Genomic DNA, 18,889 nt, shown 5'->3' with positions numbered 1-18,889 from the left:
TTGTATCATTACAGATAAATAAAAGAATGAGAAGCCCATGATGGTAATGGGGGAAAAAATTGTTAATGTTTATGCCTTGAGACCCACTTCAAGGAATTTATACAGAAACAGAGATGTAATAAAATATTTATATGTATTGCACACATGGTGTTAAAGGTAAAAGAAATGGAACTCTGGTATGTATTATGAGGTTTTTAAGAAAATATGGTATCCAGTCATTTCATGGAAATTACAGAGCCATTAAAAACTATGCCCTCTATGAGATACCTAAAACATCAGTCAACAACAGAAAAGTAAGTCGGGTTTCATTAAGTTTAAAACTTTTGTGTATCAAAGGACACTATTATGCAAGTAAAAAGGTCAACTCACAGAACGGGCACGAGTATTTTCAAATCATCTATCTGATAAGGGCTAGTATCCATAAATAGGGTACACCAGAATACAGTACCCAAAACTCTTACAACTCAACAATAATGGGACAAATCAGTCAATTTTTAAAATGGACAAAGGAGTTGAATGTACAGCTCTCCAAAGAAGATATACAAAATGGCCAAGAAGCACATGGAAAGATGTTCATCATCAGTAGGCATTGGGAAGATGCCTATCAAAACCTCAGTGAGATGCCATCCACACTCACTAGGATACCATCATTAATCAAACAAAAAAACCAGAAAAGACAAGTATTACTGTGGGTGTGGAGAAATTGGAACCCTCACACACCGCTGACAAATTATAAAATGGTGCAGCCACTGTGGAAAGCAGTTTGGCAGTTCCTCAGAAAGTTAACACAGATGCCATTTGATTGAGCAATTCCACTCCTAGCTAGCTATATACCCAAGAGAAATGAAAACATGCCCACATGAAAACTGGAACACTGATGTTCACTGGAACATCATGCAGGCATAACAGCCAAAAAACTGAACAATCCAAATGTCCACCATTTGATGGACAAAATGCTGTATTTCCCCTACGAGAGGCTGTTACTCAGTCATAAAAAGGAATGAAATATAGATACGTCCTCTAGTATGGGTGAATCTTGAAAACATGCTAAATGAGAGAAGCCAGACACAAGAGGCCACATCATATATGCCTCCAGTTACATGAAATGACCAGAACACGCAAATCCATAGAGACAGAAAGTAGATTAATGGTTGCCAGAGGACAAGAGACTGGGGAGTGACTGCTAATGGTACAAGGTTCTTCTGGAGTGATGGTAATGTTCTAGAATTAGAAAGTAGGGCTGGTTACACAGACTTTTAAATTTTACACCTTAAAAGAGCAAGTGCTAAGGTATGTGAATTATATCTAAGTAAATTTTTAATTTAGGCTCCTGAAGATACCGAATAACATGGAAAAATGCTCTCAAAATACTAAAAGGGAAAAAAAAAACCCAGCATGCAACTGTATATACTAATTCCAATTTGATTTCAAAATATATGTGCATACATAGACACATTTGCATTTATAAATAGACAGAAATATACCAAATGCTAAAAGTGGTTATCCCTATGTAGTATAATTATGGGGGACTTATTCATACATTTCACATTTTTCTATAGTAAACAGCCATTATTTTTATAACCAGGGATATTTAAAAACAGAAACCTTGGTAGGTCTGTCAAGTTCAAAGCTAGTGTCATTTCCAGTATACTACTTACTCACTGATTAAATATTTATTTAGCTCCTATAAGTACCAGCTCAGTGAAATTAGACATAATTTTTGCCCAAAAGGAATTTATTGAAGTTGAAGGTGAGGTTTGAACACAAGTTCATGGATTGGGAAGGCGAGGAGTGGTCCACAGCTCATTAAAAATACCTGCAACGTTGTCCACCTGCAGATGTCCTAGGGGAGAGGGCTCACAGCTGGGAGCACTGCAGCTCAGTCTTAAAGGCTGGAGGTGGAGCCAGACTACCAGGGTATGACACTTCAATGTCCAATTACAAATGGTGGTCTTGGGTAAATGACCTAAGCTATTTTTTTTTAAAGATTTGTTTTTATTTATACATACAAGAACTGGGGTACAGGCCAGAGTTGTGCGGGGGGGGGGGGGGGGGGGCGGTGAGGAATTCACCAGAGACAGAGTGGGGAGCAGAACAGGCAGACTGACTGAAAGACACTGCTGAGGGGAGCAGCGGGCGAGTCAGGAGCGGCCTGCTGCACCATGTGGGTAGCTCCTTGGCCGGAGAGCGAACTCATGCTGCAGCGGCTACAGATAGCGTCATAGGTTGTGTCTTAACCCCTGCACCACCAGGGAGGCCTATTAATACACCACCTAACCTATTAATACAGGAATAGTTTCCTCATTTGCAAAATAGGGGTAATAATAATAACAACAGCACTCTATTAGGTTGTTAGAAAATTAGAGAAATTAAATGAGTTAACACACCCTAAGCACTGGACATAGCAAGTGTCATAAATTAATCAGTTGCTAGCCACTGCAGCTATCATCATCATCATCATCATCATTACCACTGACAACCACCCCAGATTCTCAAGGAGGCAGAGACATAGCAGATTAAGGAACTCTAGGAAAGGGTCTTTCCCACATCTCAAAACTGATTCCATTCTATTCTTGAATAACCACTGCATTCAACTAATTTCCTTTCTAGATTCTCTCAATTTCAAATGACACTTTTCTTTTGAGGTGTTCTATACAAAACAACAAAATGTTTGGCATAACAACTGCTTAGATCCTCTTACCTCCTGACTAATTCATAGAAACAAGCCATTTCTAAGGTGCTTATAAGGGAAAGGGCTTTGAGAGACTTAACCTGCCTTTCCCCTGCTTTTCCAGCCCATGCTGCTCTGATCCAGTTGTTCATCCAAGATGACCCTTCACACATCAAGCTGCAAAATCTCCTGAGCAACATATTCATCTAATGAACGACTGGGGATCATGGCAGCAGTACACCTAATGCCGCCCCTCCATCCTGCAGTCAAGAGTCTCAACAAGCAATCAGCACTTCAGCCCTTCCACATCCAACGTCGTAGGTGTTAAGAAAGACCCTTGGCTTTGTCACTGGTACTGATAGGCGTTTTGCGCTGACCTGAAAGTGTGGATGAATTCCGTGTTTTCACCAATTTGGTAACCCAGTACCAAATTCCAAGTCCAAAGATACCAGTTGAAGGTGAAAATTAAAGGTTTCAGGGGACTAAGGGATACTAAGCGAAGGCCCTGTGATTCCAGGGGCTGCAGGCTCAAGAGTTAAAGTTAGAGGCACTGGTTCCAGAAAGCCAGCCAGGGAGTGAACTGCAATTCTGCCCCTCTGCTGACTGCATGACTTTAAACAAGTTGCTTAAATCTCTGGGCCTCAGTTTCCTTATCAGTAAGATGGAGCTGATATAGTGATTATCATAGTTGCTAGCAATTAATAAAGCACTACATGTACATGAGTCAACACACATAAAGGACATTACCTACAACAGTGGACACACTCATTAATGTTAAAAGGAAGCATAAAATACACTGGCCAAAATATTTGTTTTTATAGTTCTTAGGTTGGGCGGTCAGTTCAGAGATGTACTTCTTCAAATCTATGTCAAAAAGTAAATATATTCTACGTGGAAAGCAACGAGGAACACATTTTGGAAAGGGAAAAAAGAAACAGTTTGGAAGGGTTAAGGTAGCCACCTCACTACAGGAGCTGACATTTATGAAGATTTACCACATCCCAGGCACTTTGCATGGGTGGTCTTATATAATTTTTGCAAAACCTGTGAGGTGGTTACTATTATTAAACTCCACTTTCAACAGAGAAAGTAGAGGCCTAGAGAGATTAAATACTTTGCCCCAAGTCACAGAGCCAGTGAGTGATACAGGCTGTAAGTGAACCCACGCTGTCTGACTCCAGAGCTGGAACCTTTACCATGGGATACTGCCCAAGCTTGAGGATTTAAAAAGCAGCGAAACTCTTGATCCTCGTCTTTCTCCTACTTTTCTGACAACCTCTCTGTTCAGAGGCAGTGCAAAGATAAAGTGGTTTCTAAGGGCTGATGACATTCAGTTAGCGCCTACTTGTTCCATGCTCTGGGAGGCACCGCACGCACACTGCCAAGCCTCCCTCTCCTTGTCCAAGGTCATGCAGTTGGGGAATGAGGCGCCTACACAGCCCCGCATGGCCCCATGGCCCCGTTCCCAGTCTAGCAGTGGTGACTGCGTGCCTGTCTGTCCAGCACATCTTTCCTGAGCTCAGCCGAATGCCCTTAGCTAAAAGCGTGGCTCAACCCGGAGAAGAAATTCAGTATAATCCCTGCTCTCAAGGAGCTTGTGACACAGCTGGGAGAAAGAGACCACTTTCTGCTTAAAATCCTTCTTATGCCTTTGTAGTTAAGTAGCAGACGCACTAAAGAGACTACAGCCCCCCAACTTCCTGTAATGCTGTCCTATTACACTACTCAGATCACCCAACCTTCAAAACACCTCTGTGTACTTTTCACAGATGGACTCCACTCTCCTCTCCTTCTAGTGCTGTAAGCTTTTTCTTTTGTCTTTGAAGAAGTGGGAATTATTTTCATCTCGATCTCTCTCTTGTCATCACTAGGGAGTATGACAAGAGGGTTAACTTAAGGAGCTAATAAAAAAATGCAAAAGAGGCTAACTTCTTATTGCCTTTAACTTTGGGAAAGAGCCTATGGGATTCCACAGTATTTGCTCAAAAATGTTCAAAGGAAGACATGGAAAATTTCATCCTCATCATTTCGCTGGCCGGGGAAAAAAGTCCAGAACTCTAGGGGCCAATTATTCTGCTGTCTTGGACTTTGACCTTAGAAAATCTCCCTCTGGTTTGAAACTGACTGGAACTGAGGGCAGCTGACAGCAGAGTACCAGTTATGCGAGCAGCTGGTGTCTAGGGGTGGTCAAACTTAATGACTGCCAGGGCTTCAGAGCAACATTAAAGTCAGAGCACCAAGCCAAACCTACGGGCGAAAGGAGTACGAGCACTTAGGTTTCACTGCTATTTAAATTTCCAAGTTCCTACTATGTTCCTAACATCCTGCTAAGAGCTGGGTATTCAAAACAGCGGCAGGCCTTTGAAAGACAACTAATATCAGAGTGCACTAAAAAAAGGAGACAGAGATGGCAAAGCATGAGCAGAGCACAAAAGAGAAATAGCGAAGGAGGAGGGAGATGGGGGAAGGAAATCTCTGTGATGGGAACTGGAAGGGAAGACTGATATGCCAGTTGCTTCTGCTTTTCCCTGGCCAAGTGGATTTTAAAATATGAAAAACAGCCTTAACAAAAAACGAAAAGTTGGGTTCTAAACCCGACTAGCTTTGTAACCTTGAATTACTTAACCTTTCCCAACCTGATTTCTCAAGTTTAAAATGGAGTTCACACATATAGGGGGTTCTTAATGCTATTCTCACTTTCATGTTTGAAATTAAAAAAAAAAAAAAATTATTTATTTTTTAAGATTTATTTATTTATTTATACAAGCACTGGGTACAGTCAGAAGCGCGGGAGGGTGAGAGAATTCACCAGAGCCAGAGCGGGGAACAGAACAGGCAGACTGACGAAATACACTGCTGAGGGGAGCAGCGGTCATGGCAGGAGAGGTCTGTTGTGCCATGTGGGACCCTCGCCAGTGGCAGGGGATCAAACCAGCGCTGCAGAGGCTGTGGGCAGCTTCGCAGCCCAGTGCTCAACCATGTGCCACCAGGGGAGGCCCTCCAAAAATACTTTTAAATGGAGAGCAACATCTACTGCTTAGTCACTATGAGGACTATAAGAAATAATTACATAAAATACCCAGTATGGTACATGGTATTTACAGGTGTTCAATAAGTGGTAACTATTTACTATCAACTTGTATTTTTTAAAGTTCTGGGATGGAGATACAGAGGATAAAATACTATGACCTGGTAAATAAATCGCTCAGAAGGCAGACTGAAGCATATCTGGGCACCCTATAGGGTCCACTGCTTGAAATCTAGATCTTCTAAGCTTCTCATTCTTTCATCTACTTTCATTTTCCCCTTCTAGTGTATTCATCTGTTCAACAAATACATAATGACTGACTACTGCATGCAGAACAGGGAGCTAGGTCCTGAGACTGGGAAGGGAGGCACACAGACAACAGAAGGGGCTTTCGGGGGGGATAGTAAACCATCTGCAAAACTTTTATGCAGAAAGTTCTGAGTATATGGGTGTGTATAAAGTGTGTGAGAAGTTCTGGAAGTATTCTAAAAGGATTTTTTTTTTTTTGCAAAGTTATGAAAGTCTAATAAATTGAACGAGAAGCATGTAACATTTATATAAGGAAAACCAAAAACACTCCTGAATAATTACGAAAGGTAGCCTTGCACTACTGAAAAGCCAGACCGTGACCTTGGATAGGAAAACTCAATATCATCAGGATGCCAGTTCTCCCTGAGCTTATTAATAAATTTAACACAATCTCAAAAAAACGCCATCAAGTTGTTTCCTCCCGAAATTAGACAAAATAGCTTTCCAGATAATAAAACAAATTGTAAAGCCTCTAAATTTAGGTGGTTTTGCAATGGCATATAAATTGACAATCAAGTCAATGGAACAAAATAGAAAATCCAGTAAGAAACTCAATGCACATAAGAGTTTAGTATCAGATAAAGATAACATCTCAAATCAGCGGAGAAAAGATAAGCGCTTTTAATAAGTACTGTGAAGAGCCGGCCCAAAGGAAAAGAGACATAAGATCCTTTCTCAAAACCAAAGGCCAAGATAAATTCCCAATGGATCAGTCTTTATAAAAAAAGTTAAAAAAAAAAGTGAAACCATATGTGTATTAGAAGAAAACATGAATTCCTCATAAATCGAGAGTGGGGCAAACTGCCTCACTGTGACACAAAATTTAAAGCAGTGCACTGTAAGACTGATAAATATGACTAGACAGAGATGTAAACTTTTTGTACAGCAATAAAACAGTATATACAACATCAGGCATGTGACAAACTAGAAAAAATATTTGCGTAAATGTACCACATTTGCTGTGCAGATAGCCTTTATCTCTTAAGAGGAGAAAACAAATTTAAAACACACTGAAATATTATTTCTTACCCAATAGACTGGCAATCCCCCAAAACTGACAGGACATTTTGTTAGCCAGACTCAAGAGAAACAGAAAAGAGGGGCCAGGCATGAATTAAAAACTTCGGTGAATGTACCTTGTTATATAGTTTTGATTTTGGGACCAGGTAAATGACTGACATAGTTAAAGAACAAAATTGGATTTTAAAAAGCAATTCTTGAAATTTAAATAAAATGAGCTCAACTATTTAAGTCGGTGACATAACCACACAGAGAAAATAATTACCTCAAGCGACTTCAAGCCCGTCCGTGACAGACCGCACATCACAAATAGCGTATATTCTAAGGACAAGAGAAATGACACAGAACACTCTTCGGTGCAGATAATTGCATTGCAACTGGCCTACTTAGTAAAATGGCCAGAGAAATGGAGGGAGAGGGAGGAGCCTGAAAGCCCCTGAGTGTGGTCCACTCGTGCCAGGGGGGTGAGAGGGGAGTGGAGCGCGCACTAAGACATCAGGCCTGACTAAGCACTGCCAGGGTTCCAGGACAGCACATCCCAAACCAAGGAACCTCACCATGCTGACGGCGGGCAATCCAGCCAGGAGTTTTAAGCATGGGAGTGCCAAGTTCAGGTCTGTATTTTACGAAGATCACTGACAAAACAGCTTGGAGATGACCAAAGCTGGAAGCTGGCTGACCAGCTAGAAGGCTGTTGCAGCAGTCCAGGACGAGGGATTCCAGCAGCGGTTATCAAGAGAAGTAGGCCTGTGGCCCAAATAAACGCCATTTGTGGAAGGGGGTGTCAGGTTGAGAGAAGAGAACAGAGGACTCCAAAGTTTCTACCCTTGACAACTTGGTGGTGCCATCCGCTGAGGCCAGGGTTCACTGGTCTTCACACTCCACTGCTGCCAGAGGCCCCCCACACTGTCTTTCAGAGCTAGTGGGGTTGAGTCAAGGAAGATCCATAGAAAGCTGAGAAACAGACCAAGCCAGTGGGGCAGATTGCCTCTTGGAGTAACTCACAAAATCACATACTATTCATTTTAATTTTTGTATTAAAAAAAATCATTGCAGTATTCAATACTTGGAAATTCAAAAGCTATTATTTATACTTGTCTTTGTTTCTAATCTCAACCTACTTGGGCCCTCTCCTTCATAAAACACTCTCCATTCTTTGTCCCAGAATTGATAACAGGGCCTGGTCACAGAGCAGGCCACTCCTATAGAAATCTCCAGGAGTCAGATGGGGGTAAAATCTCTGATGTTTAAATATAAGTAATTGTTAAACACTCTGTGGGCCTAACAAACTCTGGCCTCTAGCAGTGTTTTTTTTTATTGAGGTCCTATTTTTACAAAATATTCCTAAGATATTTATTATCCCAAGGTTTAAGAGCTAAGCTTTTTTTATTTCCCTTCAGCTATTAATAAAGCCAGAACCACATCTATCAGTTGGACCTCTATGAGTCCAGACGTCCTAATATTAGATAAGTTCTGTTGCAATAGGATAAATTTGGTTTCAAAACAGCAACTCTTCGCCGTCACAGATACAGAGGGGCTCCAGGACCAATGCAGGGGCGCCGCCTCACTCCACCTCCTAGACTCTCTCCCCTCTTCCACTTCCCTCTCTCCCGGCTTTCCTAGATCTGAGGGGCTGACTCCATCTGCAAGAAGTTGATTCCTAGAGCTAAAATATTAGGCTACTGTTATGCCTTTCCCCTGTCAGAAAACAACAAATATGGTATCTGCCAACAAGGTTGCTGCGACACTAAATCCCCATTTTATCAGTCTCATGGAAAATGACAATGACCTCCAAGGCATTTCTGAAGCACCCCTGTGGGTAGATGGCTACGTTACACACAAACATTCGGCTATGCTTGACCACTTTACAGCGTAAAGAACGCCAGAAAAGATACTTTAAAATCTTTGAGGTCTATGGAGAGCTGTGTGGAGATTTCTGGACCTACTAAACATAGAGCTTCCATATGATCCAGCAATTCCACTCCTAGGTATTTACCCAAAGGACACAGAAACATCAATTCCAAAGAACACCTGCACCCCTATGTTTATAGCAGCACTATTTACAATAGCTAAGCTTTGGAAACAGCCCAAATGCCCAAAAATAGATGACTGGATCAAGAAGATGTGGTACATATACACCATGGAATATTACTCAGCATTCAAAAAAGATAAACACATGCAATTTGCAGCAACATGGATGGCGCTGGAAGGGATCATGCTCAGCGAAATAAGCCAGAAAGAAAAAGGAAAATACCGGATGGTCTCACTCATAGCAGGAATCTAGAAAACTTAAATAAGGGACCAGGAAAATGAATAACTATAAGAAAGTGAACATCAAAATCAACAAAAATCTATGAACCAGAGACACTTTTGGGGGGTGGGTGGAGGGAGGGGAGGGATTGGGGTCAAAATGGGGGGGTTGAAATTGTATGGGGAATATAAAAATAAAATTTATTATAAAAAAATACAACTCATTAAAAATATTGTCTATTTATCCCAGAATAATATATTTATTATTCCCCTTATAACCTATTCTATGAAGTTCATATGATATAAAAATCAAGTAATTGTAAATTCACTTTCTAGTCAATGGAACAGTGAAAAGATGGAGTTTTTTCCCCGTTTTGAGAATAATTAGCACCATGGGGACAAAAGGATAAGAGAGTAAGATTTTGTGTACTGGTTGCAAATGTTGGTAACAGATATAAGCAAGGTATTATAGACTAAGATGATAATGATACACAGAGCTACTTTGAAACAAAAGCCACCAGTAGATATCTCTCTCCAAGGATGCAGAGTGTAGATCTACTTGCACTCTATTACTATACAATAAATCCATTTATCAATGTTCATTACTACTTACAAAATGAAAGTAAGAATCATCATGGTTTGTTTGTACAATTAACCTGGGGGTATATACAAGAAAAAGAACTGAAAATCTCAGAGCATGTCCTTACGACCCAATTAAATATCTGTCATGGCTAAAGAGTAAAACTCAAATGTAAATATTTCCTAGATCTTTGTTAATATAGGAAAGTTTTGAAAAAAGTCATATGGGATAAAATCATTTAAAAATAAAATAATGTGAGAACATGAAAAAAAATCTTTGAGGTCAAGGTCATGAGCGCTAGAAAGTACTGGCTCAAGGGGATTTTCATCACTACTTTGGTTTGGTGGTATTATATGTGATGTTTCACTGTTGGCGCTGCACCTTCTGAGGGGTCAACGATCCCTCTGAGATCTGATTAAAGTAATGGGCTTTCTTCCATGAAAAATGACTTTCATGCAAATGTGCAGGCAAATTCAAAGGATTTGTGGATTTCACAACTGAAGCCTTTACTCCCAAATTAACAATCCCCGTGTTATGCAGATCAGCTATACTGTTTTTACTTCATTTAAAGAAATGAAATATTCAGTGTCATGATTTTGAGGATATAAGGTAGTATAACATCAGGGAAATGTAAGGAATGCCAGCTTTCTTTCCAAACCTTTCTCTCCCTAAGGATTGCAGGAGTCTCAAAACTGCATGCTCTCTGCAAATGAAATACCACACCCTCTGCGTGACTTAAAGAAAGTGACAATCCCATCTCCGAATTTAAATGCCCTTAATATTTAATTCTTTTCTCTATGTGGTTACAGCTTGCCTTCTTCACATTATCAAGATGATGGCTTTAGAAGGCAGGCTATTGGAGAGCCAGGAAACCATACATCCCAATTCAATTTCCTTGTGGAAATCAAAGAGCTCCCTCTCTTGAAGAGTGGAAAAAGGCTGAGGGGTCACTGCCTCCCCCACAGGGTGCTGGTGCAGGCAGTACTCCAGAAGGGTAATGTAAATACTCAGTATGAGGCAACAGGGCATACCAATTTGTTTTTCAATCTATTTTATTTCAGTTCAAAGCATCTTTGCAGACAGATAGTCCAAGAAAACAAGCCACACTTTGGTTATACTCAGTCTTTCTCAATCTCCAAACGCAGCTGAGTATTGCCAAAGTGCGGCTCGTTTTCCTGTGCTGCTTGTCTGCAATGATGCTTTGAACTGAAATAAAATAGATTGAAAAACAAATTGGTATGCCCTGGCTCTTCCTGCAGTTTTGTATTATCCTTCAAAGCCAGTGCTACACCTACTCTTTACTGGAACCCAACAGACCCAAATCACAGAGTAAACTGCAATACTTTAAATGTGAAGGTCCCACCCAAACCTAAAATAGCAGTTTAATTCAGGGCTTGTTGTTTAACATTGCATTAACGTGCCACTCTCTGTCCGGTTCTTTGCTCCATTTGCTGGGCTGCATTACATCTTTGATGACATGTGCAATATGGTTACTGGGTACAGTTTAAAGCCTGACATGCTGATCTTCTTATCTTCTTATACAGTTCGCTTGGTTGATTACTGCCTCTGTAATTTTTCTTGTTCATGAGCCCAAACATCCTCTTATTTTTACCTATTCAGAAAGTCTGCAACTTGCTTTAAAGCATTCCATACTCTTCTGAAAGTATGCAACATTATTTTGAAAACTTTTGGAGGAACCCCAAAATCATTTGCAAGCAAATTTTTTAATCACCACCACCGAGAAGCCTATCATTTTCTTACACTGTCTGGAGAAAATGCATATGGCTGCAAAGAAGGAACACAAATGGTTTCAAGCTTAAAACACTAAAATGATTTTTTAAATGCTCTGCATAGACAGTATGTAATTTGGTCAAAAAACTAAATCCCATTTAGAAAAGTTCCTCCCTTAACAGAAACATTAAGAAAAAAGAAGAAACCCCCACACTCAATTTTGCCTGTAACTTCTGAATTTTTGTCATTATTTAGCACTTGAAGTTTCCATCTGGGGCCACATTTGGTTATTTTCTTTCTAACTGGAATTTAACAGTATATATAACAAGATGAAAACACTGAAGCTACTGTTCCATTTTCTTTTATTTAATCCACACAGCAACCATTGAGGACATACCATTAATTACATGGGACGCTTTAGATCACTCCTCTGTAAGCTGCCAGAGACTGCAGTTCTGTCAGCAGCAAAACTGGGTTCATGGCCAGGGACTCAGCATACAGGACCGTGAACCACGGTCCATTCTCTCAGTTCAGACTTCCAACACCCCTAGTTCCTGTCACCTCACAGTCTCAACCTGCTGAAAGATTCTTCCTCCACACTCTCACCTTTTTCCCTTGCTGGCCAGATCCCCCATCACTCAACAAGTTTCAGCTTCAGCAGCCTCACTCTCCAGAGGCCTCTCCCCAGTCATCCTGGTGAAAGGTGGGCTCCCCACTCAGCACTCTTTCCTTTAGAGCAATTACCATAATCTGGAATGACTTATTTTTTTGCTCAGACACGCGGTTTTACATCCATTGTGCTAGCCTGGGTAATCATAGGGCCTAGTACAGCGGTGCCTAGTACACAGCAGACATTCAAATATTTGCTTGATGAACAGCTTGGACTTGTTTAATATTTACCAAACACCGAGTTGTGGGCCCTGGCTAGCAGCTGATACAAAAACAGGTAAGGTGTGGTCCCTGCCCTTGAGGGCCTCCCAAGTAGGTAAAAAAAAGAAACAGATGGATTATTACAGGGTAGTGAGCAGTTTAGGTTCAGATCCCAGCTCCCTTTGGCATTAGCTATGTAACCTTAGACATCTCTCCTCTCTGAGTGTCAGTTCCTCAACTTTAAAAACATGAATATTAATACTACCTATGTCATATGGTTGGTGTGATAATCCATGTAAGCACATAGTGCAGTCTGGGCACAAAGGAAATCACTCACTAATGACTAGTAATTTTATTATGACAATGCTCGGACAGCTGAAATTACCTTTGTTTACCATATCATCTGCTGAAGCCCTAGAGAATTAAAAAGTGTGGAAGATCATGGTTATCTTGTTCACCGTGATAGTCTCAGGGATTCAAATCATCCCTAACACCGTGCAGATGCTCAACAAATACTTAACAATTAATGCACTCTTGCAAGCAAGCACTTAGCAGATGCTCTGAAATCATCTGTTAAACTAGTGATGAAAGGCCAAGTTTAGGATCTACTGCCACAGAAGAAAAGACATCTTATTAGTAAGTGGCAGAAGTTTACTAAGTTAGCCAAGTGGAGAAAAACTTTGCTTTGAGGTTGTAATAAAATCTCCATAAACCATACAAAGGTTTGGATACTGTTCCAATGAAGAACCCATAGTCCCAGATTGAGAGATTTGAAAGAAAAAATTCAGAGCAGAATGACATAGGTCCCCAAGCAGGATGCAGGATGAGCTCCATTTGCCAGGCCTGTTATCTACTACACCCTGCAATAGTTCAACCTTTTAGAATCAGGGCTTCCTTCGCTTACAAAAAAGGGAATAAATATATAACCAACTTATAAAGCATCATTGGCACAAAGTGTACATGAACATGAATAAGGCACCTAGCTTTTTATAGGGGCTGGGTGAATGATACAGCTTTTCAAAGGAGGAGAACTAATTCCCACTATGAATAATAAGTCAGTAAGACCAGAAGAGGTAATGAAAGCCAGAATGTTTTGACAACTGAAAGAACTCGAGGGGCTCGGGGCAATTTTAACTTGAGTGTCCCACTCTGAGAAGGAAGGAATCTTTGAAGGAAGACAGTGATCAGTCTATTTGGATCTAGAGCAGGGACCTGCATTTTTTCTGTGAGGGGCCAGACAAAATGTTTCAGCTTTGTGGGTCAAGCAAGCAAAGTTGCGGCATCCGTCGCAACTATTTCAACTCTGGCCTGCAGCAGAGAGTAGTCATAGCCCACACGTAAACAATGAACATGGCTGTGTTGCAATAAAACTTCAATCGTGGACACAGAAATTTGATTTTTGATAACTTTCACAAGTGACAAGAGATATTCCCCTCCCCCTACCACTAAAAAAATGTAAAAACCACTGTTTTAGCTCCCTGCAGACAAAATCGAGAGGGTGGGAGGCACTATTTGGCCCACGGCCAGCTGTGGCCAACGCCGGATGTAGGGATTTGGGGAGAGAGGGGGTGCGAGGGCCAGAAGCGGCCTCCGGGAGAGGCCTCCGATCGCGCCGAGCAGCAGGCCCGGAGCAAGGAGCGGGCCCCGGGGGTGGTGGGGCGCGGGCCGGCGAGTGCCCCAGCGGGACCCGCAGCCTCTGCCCGCCGATTACCGGGAAGCCTGCGCTCGAGGTGCGGGCCGCCCCTGGGGTCCACGTCCCGGAGCGGGGGAGACGGCTAGATCTGCTAGAGCCCCGCGGCGCTGACCACGCGAAGGGTCTCTGCGCGCCCCTCGTTTGGGAGCCTCTCGGGGCTCAGCTGCAAAAGGGGTCTTCACGCTGAGTCCCAGCCCCGTTTCTATGGTTACCTGTTCAGCACCGATTCAAACTGCCGTTCTTTATTGACAGCGCCATAGAGGACACGAACACTCCTGCCCGAAGGGAACAATAAAGCTTTCTCCATTCAACAGCGCCAGAGACGCCAGGAGTCGGCCATTTTGAGGCCGGCGCGGAAAGGGTCCAAGGGGAAGGGGCGGCGCGACCTCCCTGCGCGCCACGGTCACGTGAGGGGCGGGGTCTGCGTCACGCGCGCGCCCACCAATGCGGGCCTGTCGGGGCTCGCCGGTGGCGTCCGTCTTGTCTGACCTCTGACCCTCCGACAGCGCCTCCCCTCCCCACGCGCCTGCGGGAAAGTCTAGTAAAGTGGCACCGCCCCTCGCTGGGGCCGACCTCGATTAGGGCTTTCTGTCAAGCAATGGCAGGGAAGCCGACAAGAGGTTTCTCTTCATTTTCCCGAAACGACGCGTTCTGGTGCGAGGCGGAGACGTGACCCGAGCCGCGTCCGCAGCCTCATTGGTGGAGAGGCGACGCGCCGCTCGGACGTGACAGGCCGGCCGACCCGGGCCGACCAATCATTGCGCTCTGAGGGCATTTTGGTCCCGCCTCCCCCCTCCCAATTTTAGGAATTAGGGATGCGGAGGGAACCGTGTAGCTCCCCTTCTGCTTAGTTTCCCTCGCACGCGCAGGGTCAGGCTCTGCGCCGCGTTGGGGCTCGGGCCGCCCCCACACAGCCAAACACATCAAGCCCGATCCAGACAGTATCAGACAAATTAAGTCACAGGGGCGCGGGGTCCCTGAGCCTCGCACTCTGTGTCACTGACGTGCAGCCAATTTTGCTGTCACTGCCGGTTGCCTCAGCGCAGAGCCGAGATCGCTCTGTGGTTACGGCTGCTACGTCCAGGTGTTAATATTCAGTCGTTCTGGGCACTGTCATTGTCAGACCGACTGTACTCCGTCGCCGTTTATAATCACAAATTCATTCCATGGGCACTCGCATTGTTGCTATCTATCATCCGTCTGTCATTTATTTACTGTCAGTCCGGTGCGTGACCGCTGTCAGTGACCACAATCACCAGACAATTCTGTACATTACGGTGCTTGCGCTGTGTATCTGTCACCCTTTTAGTTGTTTTCGCTGTCATTATCAGTATTTTAGCAGACCACCACAGCGTACACGGCTGTCTTTGTTACTGCCCAATTAGTCATTGTAGTTATTATACACACATGTCACGGTCACATTCAGGGTCAGATTTACTATAACTGATAGACATTTTTCTAGTCACTAGAGCCACATCTACACTATTATGTCCCATAGTCACTCATTTCCACCATCCCCGAATTCCCATTTACTGACAGACCCCAAACAGGGTAACTAAACTTGGCAAACAATCAAATATCTAGAATGATGCTTGGTATATAGTTGGTGCTCAGTAAATATTGAATTAATTTTTTAAAGCATTATTGCTAAAATGCTGTAGGTGAATGTGGATAACTGGAGGTTTATCAGTCTCAAACAACAGGAATAAATTTATAGGTTCAGTCTGTCCTGTTCCACTTAAGAAGACTCTGCATCCTATAGACACCAGAAATGTGGCTATCATGTAGATTGAATTCCTGGGACCATGGTTATAAAGAATAGGGTGGTTTGCATGAGTTCGATCCCTGGTCAGGGGGGACAGCAGATCTCTCCAGTCTTGCCTGCTGCTCCCTTTAGCAGTGTATTTCAGTAGATCCACCTGTTCTGCTCCCCATTCTGTCTCTGATGAATTGTCTTAACCCCCCAAAAAAAAATTAAAAATAAAACTATAGGATGGATTCTTTCCTTCTGAAGGATTGTTTTGGAGTAACAAAGAATGTCATGCCCCAGTATATCCCCACACACTCACAGAATCAGTGGGTCAGTGGCTAGTTTCCTCATAATTGCTTGAGGTTTTGCATTCTTATAAATTCCTATGGGCTGACTTGCCTTAGAGTTCATGAAGAACAACACAGAGACAAGAGAACAGTGACTGGCTGGCCATCATATGGAAGAATAAGAAGACAATGGCTAAACCCTCTAAGGACCTCAAGCCCCAGAGAAGTTCAAGGGTTTTGGAGAAATAACTTGTGCTTCCCAGTCAACAGAAGTACCCAATCCTTGACCTTGAAGGGAAATGACCCTGAGGACTTTCCAAACTTTTTTCCACCTTAACAGAGAATGCTTCCAGATGGATGACTGTGGTGACTCCAGCTGTTTCTGGAGTGACTACCATATGCCAAGAACACTGAGCTGAATAAAACAAGCCCTCCCCCTTTCTGCTATAACTGCAACCATCTTGTCCTTAGTCTCGTCCAGGTCCCATGTGAGCCCCTAAATTATCTCATTTAATTCTCAAAACTACCCAGTATAGTAGGTAACTTTCCCTCTTTTATACAGGAAAAAAAAAACAGACCCAAAGGAGGTAAATATTAGGCTCAGGTTCACACTGCTAGTAAGCAGAGGAGTTGAGCGTTCAACTTGGGAAGCCTCCCTCCAGACCTTTTACACTTTCTCCCTAGAATACAACATGTAGTTTTTACAAAATATGTATGTCCAAGGATTACAGAAAAATACCAAGAAGAGAGTTAATAACAGAATCACCATAAATCCCACCACTTAGCAGTAATATATTATTATAGATGAGCATTTCTCTGTCTCTTGGCATATATATATGTAGGTAAGTAAATGGAGGAATAATAATAATCACAGTTTTCCTCCAGAAGGCACTATATGCTGGACCCTGTTCCAAGTGCTTTCTATGAATTAACATATTTAATTTACTTAGAAAGAGCTAGAGACATAATTTTATTAAAATGAGCTCATTTAACATATTCAGGGTTCCTATCAGCAGCTAACCACCTGGTGATGTTTTTCCCAAAGTCTGGTTCTTTCCTCATTCTTTGCTGTCTTCTCTCCGCCTTCCAATCAAATCCTAAGCCCAGATTTGTTGGGTTGCAAAAGCTGAGTCTTTAAATAGCAAACTCTGTGCAGCTGCTGGCCGGTCAAATGTCTGCGCTGTTCCCCCAGGCAGTGGTGTTATTTGTAGAAGTGAAATTGCTAGGAGCTCGACATATGCCTTTTATTTGTTAGTGTAGGTATCCGGGCCTTGGTGTTCTTTGTCCTGGCTTTCTAAGTGTTAGAATTTCACTAGCCTTTTCTCCAGTCCAAATGAAGCTGGTCTTCAGATCTTGCCCAGTGGAGACCAGAAAGTCTCAGATGAGGAAACTGTTGGAATTTGCCTAGTGACTCAGAAAGGTCAGCTGCCTGCTCATCCATCTGGGGTGACAAAGGATAGGGAGGAGGGAGCTGGCCCTGCTCCAAGAGGGCTGCCCAGCTAATGGGCATCTGGAGCACTTCTGTGGGTCTGGGCCTTCCCATATCTTCTGCGGTGAATGAATCCTTTGTCTCTGTTTCCCCCGAGACAAAAAGCATGCTCACACCTAGGATGGAATAAACTTCTCCACAGAGATGGAGAATCCATAGAAGCTATGATTTGCCAGCCAAGCCTACTTCTCTCCCCCACTCTCTGGCTCAGAGAAGACAGCCCACCCACCCTTCCCTGTCTGGTTGCTCAGGTCAGACACCTGGGAATTGTCCTTGACACCCTGCCTTCCCTCAACCCGTCACCACATCTTGCTGATTTTACCTCTCCATGCCTGAGATCCAAGTCCAAATGACCTTTCCCCGTCACCTAATATCCCCCTCCTACCTCCTCTTTGGATATCATTTACTTTTTTCTGGTAGTGTAGTATTTCATTTCTTTCAGAGTCAATTTGATAGGAGAATGTACTCATTTAAAGTGTTCTGAGAAATACAGACACCTATCACCATATCAAGATATAAAACTTCATATTTAGGGCAGTTTTAGGTTCCCAGAAAACTAAGAAGACGATCCATGGATTCCTCCTGCCTGTACTTTGGCTCAACACCCCCTGCCATCATCATCCCCAGCCAGAATGGTACATGTGTTACAAGGATGTATACACAGATCATTGTCGCTAGAAGTCCATCGCTTACATTAAGGTTCTCTCTGATTTGTGCATTCTGTGGGGTTCAGTCAAATGTATAGCATTAACCATTTAGTGTCATGGAGAGCAGTTTCACTGCCCCCAAAATCCTCTATGCTCTGTCTGTTCAAGCCTCCCCTTTCCCCAATCCCTGATAACCACTGACCTTTGACTGTCTCCACAGTTTTACCTTTTCCAGAAGGTCATATTGTTAGGAGGAAAGGATGTCCTGAGCAAACTCCATACAGGTTTTGTGGACTCCACCCCCACTCCATCAAGACACTGGGAACTACAAATCCCATGGCCACCGAAGGGAAGGTTGGGAGGAACTGAGGGCGGAGTTAAGCAACTAGGTTCTCGGTTTGAGTATTTAATCGGCCATGTGGCCATGGGTGGCCCTCTTGGCCACATGGCATGCTCCGTTTTTCGCCAGCTCTGTGGATCACTGGGATTCCACGTCAGCAGAGCGGGTAGGATGCATTTACAAACGTATTCCCTCTTTTTCTCCCTGAGTTATTCATTTCCCTA

General features: G+C 43.0%; 1 protein-coding gene across 3 annotated transcripts in view; it reads right to left on the bottom strand.

Annotated features, from left to right (window-relative positions):
• Positions 1-14,538, bottom strand: part of ZBTB40 (zinc finger and BTB domain containing 40) — a 73,861-nt gene extending 59,323 nt beyond the window's left edge. For all 3 annotated transcript variants that reach the window (XM_037500656.2, XM_037500658.2, XM_037500657.2), the window contains exon 1: positions 14,365-14,538. The gene's annotated coding sequence lies outside the window, so the exon portion shown is untranslated. The remainder of the gene's footprint in view (positions 1-14,364) is intronic.
• Between the last annotated feature and the right edge of the window lie 4,351 nt (positions 14,539-18,889).

The sequence above is a fragment of the Talpa occidentalis genome, unplaced genomic scaffold, assembly GCF_014898055.3.
Source record: "Talpa occidentalis isolate TD23 unplaced genomic scaffold, MPIMG_talOcc4v2.1 talOcc4.9, whole genome shotgun sequence".
In the NCBI taxonomy this organism is placed as follows: Eukaryota; Metazoa; Chordata; class Mammalia; order Eulipotyphla; family Talpidae; genus Talpa; species Talpa occidentalis.
This window is presented reverse-complemented; position numbering and strand designations above follow the sequence as displayed.